Source organism: Vicia villosa, linkage group LG5 (genome assembly GCF_029867415.1).
Source record: "Vicia villosa cultivar HV-30 ecotype Madison, WI linkage group LG5, Vvil1.0, whole genome shotgun sequence".
Lineage (NCBI taxonomy): Eukaryota > Viridiplantae > Streptophyta > Magnoliopsida > Fabales > Fabaceae > Vicia > Vicia villosa.
Window position 1 is genome coordinate 14,321,075 of NC_081184.1, and position 6,725 is coordinate 14,327,799.

Here is a 6,725-nt window from a genome sequence, read left to right on the forward strand (position 1 = left end):
ACAAAAAGAAGTATATTTTGGGACCTCCCATATTGGAAAGATAACTTGTTGTGCCATAATCTTGATGTTATGCATATTGAGAAGAATTTTTTTGATAATGTATTTAACACAGTGATGAATGTTAAAGACAAAACAAAAGATAATGAGAAGGCTAGACAAGACATGGAAAAGTGGTGTAATCGAAAAGAGTTGGAGTTGAAGCGTCAACCGAATGGAAATTTTTTAAAACCCAAGGCTTGTTACACTCTGACTTCACAAGAAGCTAAAGCGGTTTGTCAATGGTTAAAGGAATTGAGGATGCCTGATGGGTATTCTTCAAATTTAGCAAGGTGTGCCTATGCTAACACTGGGAAGTTGCATGGTATGAAAAGTCATGATTGCCACATTTTTATGGAACAATTGCTACCAATTGCGTTTGGCTCTCTACCCAAACATGTGATTAACCCACTAACATAAATTAGTCATTTCTTTAGAGATATGTGTGCTTCAACTTTAAGAGTGGACGACATCATTAAGTTGGACCAAAATATTCCAGTCATTCTCTGTAAGTTGGAACAAATATTTCCGCCTGGTTTTTTTGACTCCATGGAACATCTACCTGTGCATCTTGCATATGAAGATTATCTTGGAGGACCTGTTCATTATAGGTGGATGTATCCCTTTGAAAGGTTTATGGGTGATTCTAAGCGGTCAGTGAAAAATAAAGCTAGGGTTGAAGGGTCAATATGTGCACATTACTTGCATCGGGAGACAACACATTTTTGCAGTCATTATTTCAACAACTTGGTGTTAACTCCAAGAATCATAAGGAATCCGGTAAATGTTAATGAGAGAAGTCAATTCACATTATCAGTCTTCGGGCTTCCAGGCCGTCCATCTGGAAAGAAGGTTGTTCATTGGTTGACCCAACAAGAAATGCAATCTGCACATGTTCATGTCTTGATCAACTGCGTTGAAGTTAAACCATATCTTGAGTAAGTATACCCAACTATTTTATTTTATTTATAGTGTGAAAATAACCTTGAAACTTATAGTGTTTTTTTTAGGGAATTCAACAACTTCTATTTGCAAAGTACCGGTGTACAATCAACATCCAGTGTCATTCATGATCAATTTCCAATATGGTTCAAACATAGATTGTCAGGCATTGTTACACCGGCTCCAGAAATACTCCATTTGAGAAGTTTATCTGAAGGCCCTAATCGAAGCGCAAACGAATGGCACACGTATTTCGTGAACGGATATAAATTTCACACTGAGACTTGGACTGAAGGGAAAAAAACAAAAAACAGTGGTGTATTTGTAAAAGGAGTTACTGATGGGGGTGAAGATGACTTCTATGGCTTTGTTAAACATATCTACGAGTTGGAATACAATTACTTGGACTCCGAAAATAAAGTTGTCTTATTTTATTGTGAATGGTATGATCCAACTAGAGGCACAAAAATAGACAAGACATATGGTACTGTTGAGATTCAAATGGGCCGAAGGTACAAACAGTATGACCCTTTCATAATGTCACATGTTGTTAGGCAAGTTTATTATGTTCCTTATCCTTCATTTGTGCCACGTAAACGAGGCTGTTGTGTTGTAATTAAAACAAAACCATTGGCCCATATTGAAAGTGGCGATCTAGTGGAAGATCTTCCTTTCCAAGTTGATGAAGTTGGACCAATTAATGAGGTGATTGCAGTTGAACAAATTACAAGTTTGTCTGTTACAACAGTTGAGGGGTATGAAGTTGAGGCGTCTATATTGTTGGTTGAAGATAATATCGACGGAGAGCATGATGAGAATGTCACATCAGATGACGAGAATGATATGGATGAAGAGCATGATGATAATGATAATGATGTATATTAATGAGAACATGTGTTTGTAATTATACTAATGAACCATCCATTGAATGTTTTAATGAAGATATATATATTAATGAAAATGTGTGGTTTGAATATTTATATATTTGATTAATTGTGTATTCTATATAAATAGGTAAAATGCGACCCCAATCTGAGAAGACTAAAGGTAAACGTCCGAGGGTAGTGGTATGCGGGGCACTTCAGACGCCAGTATCTTCCCGCCCACAGACTCAGCCAGACCGCATGTCTTTGGCCAGCACTCAGCCTCTTATGCCATTACTCTCCTCTCCATCTTTTATTAGCCCACCCAGTTATTCATTTCAGCATACTGGGGGACCTAGCTATCCATTCCAGCGGACTGGGGGACCTAGCTTTCCATTCCAGCAGACTGGGAGACCTAGCTTTCCATTCCAGCAGACTGGGGGAGCTAGCTATTCGTACCAGCAGAGTGCTGGACCTAGCTTTCCACCACAGGCCCCCCCAGGTTTCCAGTAGACAGGGGGATCTCGCACCACACATCCGACACAGGTGCCCCCATCCTTCCAGCAGACAGGGGGATCACGTACCTCACCTATACCTCCAGGCGGGGATGATCATGTGGAGGTAGATCAGGATGATATTGAGCAGGATGAGGATGATGTTTTGTTGGATGGCGATAATCTTCAGGGGGACGATAATCCGGATGAGATTCAAATCGTCGATGGCAGATATTATATTACGCCTGTTGGACATAAGTAAGTATCTTATTTAAAATTTTTTAATTAATATAAATTTTTTATTAATATAAATTTATATTTAACGCATGCTAATTCAAATTATTGTTGTTTAGTTTTACTCCGAGTCGGACAGCTGCAAAGTGTGTGAGCTATGTGATTCAGCAAATGTATAAAGATGCTTGGACGAGATTTGGAGAAGTTCCAAATAAGGATGATTGGTTTCAAAAATTTAAGGTATAATTAATTTGTTTTTGAATTATTATTTATTAAAAAAAAATATTATAATTTTCTAACTGTTTATCTTAATGTCAACAGGAAAAGTGCACATGGGATGTTTTGAGCGAGAAGGCTGTTAAGAAAGTCTTTTTTACTAGGGCATCAAAAAGACTTTCTGACACCTTACGACGTGTTAGAAAGCGTTGGGAACGTGATAGTAGTTATCCCGCTTGGGTGGGCAAAGACACTCTTGATAAACTTCTGGTCTATTGGGATTCACCTCAATTTAAAGCTAAATCTGAAAGTGGCAAAAAAATGAGGGCATCTGAAAAAGGTGGGCACGTTAATGCTGGTGGAAGTATAAGCACCTACGAACATATGCGACGCATGGTAATTACTACCACTTATATATTGAAGTTATGTTTTGATTAATTATTATATATGTATTTAAATAAAGTTCATTTTATTATTTAGGAAAAGAGGTTGGGGAGAAAACCACTCATGGTTGAGTTAGTTAAGGAGACTCGGACGAAAAAGTCGGGAGAGTATGTTGATGAGCGTACACGGCAAGCTTTGGTAAGTTATTCAATTTACATTATGAATATTTTTTTTATTTTAATGACAACTTTGTGACGTGTATTTCATGTGGCAACTAAGAAGTTGCAGCATGATTTACATGTGGCAACTGAGGTTGTGGCATGAGAATCACGTGACAACTGATTTTTATTTTATTTAAGTTAATTTAATTTAAGTTTTATATTTAATATTTTTATTGTATGTGTAGGAGGATTATCAAGAAAGGCTTGTACAATTTTTGGTCACTAATCCGAAATTTACTCCTAGCGAAGGACAACCGCTTCATCCAGATGTTGATTTTTATATTTGGAATGAAGTCATTGGCGGAAAAGGTCGTAATGGATGTTTTTTTGGTGGTGGAAGTATGGCGGGATGCTTGAGAAGTGGTGATAGAAATTTATTTGAAAGAGTAAGAGATGGGGAAGGAACGTCACGCCCAGCACAATTGTCCCCACAAATGATGGAAACAATAAGACAATTGGCGATAAGTGAGGCGAGACGCGAGTCAGAGCAACGTGAGATGGCGTTAAAAGCCCAATTAGAGGAGCAACAACGGCAAATAGAGGCAATGACGAAGAGGCAAGCGGAGATGGAGGGGCAACAAAGCCTAATAGAGAGAATGGCCAAGAGGCAAGCGGAGATGGAGGAGCAAATGCGGCTATTTATGCAATTCCAGGGAAGCGGTAATCAAATGTTTGGTGGAAACGTTGGAGTTGGTGGTGCCTCGACAAATCAACAAGATAATGATGAAGATTTAAACCTTGATGATTTTCCCGATCCAGGAGATACTTAATTATTATGTAATATTAATTATATTTTAGTTTTAGTTTTAATTTTAATTTTAATTTTAATGTATGAAACATATTAAATTTTAATTGATGTATGATGAATTTTAATTTATATTTTGTTTATTACTTATATTTTAAATTTTATTATATTATTCAATAAATATATTTTATTAATATTAATATTCAAATTATTTATTAATTATATTTTATATTTTATTATATTAATTATAATTCATTATTAATAATAAAAACCTTTTTTAATAATAATAATTAAAAATTTTTTATTAAAAAGAATTATGCTTTGTGGCTTGATAAACATGTCACTATATTTGTGACATGCTTACCACGTCGCTAGATGCATATTAAAAAAAAAAAAGTTTGTTTTGTAGTGGCATGTTTCCCACGTCACTAATCAGTGTCATGAAAAACACGCCACAAACTTTCTCCGTTTCTTGTGCCATCCCTGCAAACCTGCAGCATGTCTGCTGTGCCAGAAGTATGAGTTGGATTGTGTGTAGGATATAGCGACGTGAATTACATGTCACTGAATAGTGACGTGAATGCCATGACACTACAAGTTTACCACCTCTCCCCCTGCGACGTTTTCTTTCACGTCGCAAATTATGTGTGGTGACGTGATGTTCCTTTTTGTGGCGTGGGAATCACGTCGCTGGAGAGAACATTTTTTGTAGTGTCTTGAATACTATTGAAAAGCCCTAACCCTTGGAAGATATTAACTTGTGAACAGCTTGACAGTATTTATATTGCAACTAGGGTTGGACTTAGCGTAGCCAACAAGTATAATTTATTGTTTTTTTCCTTCTTTATTTATGGATTTTATTTGATTTTGAATCAAAAAGATTTGTTACTTTTTAATTAAAAATATTTAAAAGATTTGTTATCCTTATAACGCGTAAATAATGGAAATTGATTTTTAACCTTTTTTTTTTTCGTTACATACTATAAGTGGAAATATTAATTTTTATTCTATTTTATCATTTTGTTTTAAAAATAAGTTTTCTCAAATAAATTTAAATACAAATTATATTTAATATATCATCTCTTATTTCTTCATAACTAATTGTATTAGAGAAGTATGAAGCCATCCATGATAGAAGAAGATCCATGGTAGAAGAAGCACAAAGATAAGAGTGTTGAACCTAGCATTTTTCTAGCATTCCAAATGCTATTTATAATGTAGACAATACTAGAATCGATGACAAGTGAGCACTTAGGAGAACGGCCACCAATCCTCCATAAATGATCCTTCCACCACAATGATTAAATTCATCTACTAGTTGGGAACAAACAAACAAACAAGAAAACTAATGGTTAGAAACAAACAAACAAATTTCTTTAAAAGAAAAATAATAGTTGGTATATTTTTTTAATAGGCAAGATATCTATTAAAACTGAGCTAAAAAGGCTAATCGAACAAAAGTACAACGCGGAAAACTTCTACCTCCCAAAACAACGGAAAAGATGAGTGTTCCAATTGAAGAAATTATAACCAGATAACAATGGATCGCAAGAGGATAACCATATCCAAGATAAAAAAAAAATAGCTGACATAACATTATCATAAGAGAGATATATGTTCTTAAAAATAGTTAATAAAAGATAGTTTGAGAAAATTGTTTAGAAAGAAGACAATGTCATTGATTTCTTGGATGATCAATTTCAAAGTACCGATTGTCTATTTATAGGTTTAAGTCACCAACCTCTCAATAGTGGGAAATGTTTCTATATTATTTTAGTTCTTTTTAGATGTTTCATGATAGATTAGTATCATGATTGTTCTAGGTTCTTCTATCATTTCTTTATACTTATAGTTCTAGATACTTCTACCATACAAATTATAGTTCTGAACTCTTCTACCATTTTTATACGCATTATATTTAAGAATATTTTTGAAATTTATAGGAATTTCAACACTCCTCCTTGATGCAAATTTCTGGGACTCCAAGTGTAGCACGTAGCTCTTAAAATTTTGGTCTCATCAAAGCCTTTGTTATTATGTCAACAATTTGATCTTCTATCCTGCAGTAGTCAAGTTTGATCTCTTTAGTTTCTTCAGCTTCTCTGATACTTGATTGTTGTGTGGTTTGTTTCGTTGTGATGCACTAGATTTTTTGCCATTGCGATTGCTGATTTGGTGTTGCAGTTTATTTTGGTAAGCTCTCTTGTTTTTCTCCCGTGCCTTTAAGTACTCTACAAAGTCATATAGCTTGACTCGTTGCTTCAACAACTTCCACGTACTCTGCTTCTGCAGTGGATTGTGCAACCGCATTTTGCTTCTTCGATGCCCAAGAGAAAATTCCTAATAATATTGAGAAAATATAGTCAAAAGTGCTCTTCATGTCATCTTTCGAACCTGCCCAATCACTGTTGTCATACCCCAAAATTTACCTTCCATATTCCAGTTACAATAATTCAAAGTGCAAGATTTAGTCCCAAAGATTACTCATTCAAAAGTCCAGATGATCCACAGTCAACTGGTTTGACCTAAAAGTCAACCATAATCAGAGCATAGTCAAAGCCTCCCAATTTTGGTCAACATCAAGTATGTG